General features: G+C 43.8%; 1 pseudogene; it reads right to left on the reverse strand.

The window, feature by feature from the left end:
• Nucleotides 1–853: 853 nt before the first annotated feature.
• LOC101978967 lies at nt 854–2,506 on the reverse strand (annotated as a pseudogene).
• Between the last annotated feature and the right edge of the window lie 385 nt (nt 2,507–2,891).

Below are 2,891 nucleotides of genomic sequence, written 5' to 3' on the forward strand. Positions count from 1 at the left end.
ATGTCTTATTAATCTTCCTGAGTAACTAGAAAGTTTGGTCTGAAAAGAGGAACAATGTTTTTCCATGATGTATCCACGAGCCAGAAACAGCTTGGCCTCCTGGAATTCTTAATATAAATTCTGGTTTTGCTCAACACTGCTATACAGGCATTGCTAGAAATATCTTATTTAGCTTCAGTCACCGAAACCAATGATCTTACCTTTGACAATGGATCTAAGTATCAAGGTAAGTTTTCTGTTTTTCTTTGAGGTCACAGCTATTTTTATTTGCTTAAACTGTGACTTAGAAATACTCTTTCCTCAGACCTTGCCAAGTTAAGCATGATACAGCAATGTACATTAAATACAGTTTTCTGAAAAGAACCATTTACTAGGAAACTCAATTACAACCCTGTTATTGATCATAAACATAGTGAACTGTACTGAAGGGGAAAAGCAGACACCCTCATATGTGCGCTCTCTGCCTGTTACAAAGGTTGAGAAAGAATACTTTGGAAACCTGACACCTATACGAACAACCTTATCTTTAATGTCTGTAACACTAGTAATATATAATAGTCATGGACTTGGTCAAATAAAAAAGCAATTTCCACTAAAAATACTTGTATTCATCCTACAGAACCCAAGAGATAGGAGTGCTATTTAAAAGTGTCCACATGCATGTTGTGTCTGAAATATTCTTTATATCCTGAAAGAGAAAATAGAGAAAAGACACGATTCCCTCAGAAAGCAATGACTCAACTCAGATTGTGACTTTATATTAAAGCTACGCACAAAAACATGGAGATAAAGGAAGCGATTTCCATTTGCCGGTCACTATTCCAGCAACACAGCTTCGAGAGTTCTGTTCTCATTAAACAACTCTATGTCTGTTCCAGGAAGAAAAGACGACCCTGCGACAAATGGGACAGGTGTTATTCTCCGATAACCAGCGGTCAATGCAGTGGACATGGTACTCATGGGAGCAAGGTAGCACACGAAGTTTGTCGCCTTCTGTATATTCAGTAATGCAAATAATACATGTCTTCAATGCATCGTTTTCACCAAAACTTCTCATTGCCAAGTTATTAATCTGGACATTGGTGGGTCCTCTAGTTAGGTGGTTGTCATTAAAGGGGTAAAGTCGGGTTGCTTCAATACCTCCTTCAAACATCTGTGATATACTCTCTGAATATTCATCAATGGAACTGGAGCCAGGGTTGTAGCTGGGGATGGAAGCAGAGTTGATACCAGCAGAGCTCCCTCTTCCACTCCAGAGAAGCTCACCAAAATCTGTTGTTCTCTGCCTTAACCTGGTTTGAATCGGAAGAGATGTAGTTTCCCTTGATCCACTATTGAAGATTGTAAGAGTGGAAAACCTGTGAGTACTGACATAGGTTCTCCCAGCTGCACGTTCAGAAAGTGTAAAGGTGCCTGTAAAACCTCCAGGTTCACTTTCATAAGTGACCATGTTGTTTGGGATCTGAGACCTTGACCAAGTTCTGCTAGCTATGCCATCTCTCTGCCGGTCTTCTGCCAGCAGAACTCTTCTGACTTGAAGGTCTCTGATTGGAGGTCTTTGACCAGATCTTGCCGCTTCACCATTGGTATCTGTGTCTGAAGAGCTTGTCCCTTGAGCAGCAGAATTTCTTGACCCAGCCACCACAAAAGGACCTCTACCTAGCAACTCAGATCCAGTTATCTGGTGTCTTAAAGTCCCATGGTGAGGGGCTCTAGAACTTCCCTCGATCTGGTTTACCAAAGGCTGCTCAAAAGTCTGAGATGAGATGCTATGATCAGATCTTCGTGGAATTTCATTTGCTGGGTGCATAGAAGACCTACTTCTTTCAGCTCTGGCTCTGGTTCTTCGCTGGTGTTCTGGTTTCGGGTTTCTTGCCCTCCTCCGACCTCTGGTGGATGGCACATCTGTTAATGCTTCAGCAGAACTGTGTTCTGACCTAGGTGTTCTGGCAGATGATGTCCCAGATGCTGAATTTTCCACTTGCCTTTGGAGGCTGCGATCCATATTTTCTACACTAAGATGTGTAGCAGATGGTTTATTTTCATTCTCTGAGGTTTGGCTTCTATTATTACGGTTAACATTTGTCTCTAAACTGAATCTGAAATCACCACTGTTTGGATTAGTGTGGCTCACTGCTCTCCCGGACTCATTTCCTCTCTGACCACTTCTTGTTGTATTGCCAGTCTGTCTGACAGAGCTAAGCCAATCTATTAAGGAGTCACCATTGGACTCGTCATCTGAAGAGTCTCCATTTTGTTCTGAGCTCTGCAGCAGTGGCAGCGGCGGCCCCTCTTTAATTTGTTGTAGTGTTCTGAACAGCTCTTCCCCAGTACTTTGACCTGGGGTGCCTAGCAAATTGTTGTCTCTCAGAAGTCGATAGTCTTCTCCGCTCAGATTATTTACAAATCGATGGAAAGCTTCTTCCCGATCCAAGCGATCCACTTGCCTACTGCGCTGTGCTGCAGATTGGTCATTTCCTTGATCGCTAGCATCTGAGTTTCCCATCTTGATGAACAAGTGGACGATTATCTGTCTGTTATGACATAGTACTGGAATCCAATCAACTGGACCTTCAGTTTTCTTCACTAGGCTTCGGTGGTCCAGCCGGGAAGGGACTGACTGGGCTCTGCCGCCTCCGCTGCCATCGAGGCCGCCTAAGCTCTGCCGAGTGCCTGCCTCCTGCTCTCTAGCCCGCCTCAGAATGCCTGGGAGAGACCCGCCTCTAGCCCAGCGCCTGCCCATTCTGAGACGTAGCTCTAGCAACCATTATCTTCCCCATTGTTACCTAGCAGTGACAGAAATCCACTCAAGATAACTTTTCTTAAAGTCACCTCACATTACCTATTGAATGTATTTCAGGTCCCCTTTCTCAGCTACTCCACAGGACTCA

The sequence above is a fragment of the Microtus ochrogaster genome, unplaced genomic scaffold (assembly GCF_000317375.1).
Source record: "Microtus ochrogaster isolate Prairie Vole_2 unplaced genomic scaffold, MicOch1.0 UNK34, whole genome shotgun sequence".
Lineage (NCBI taxonomy): Eukaryota > Metazoa > Chordata > Mammalia > Rodentia > Cricetidae > Microtus > Microtus ochrogaster.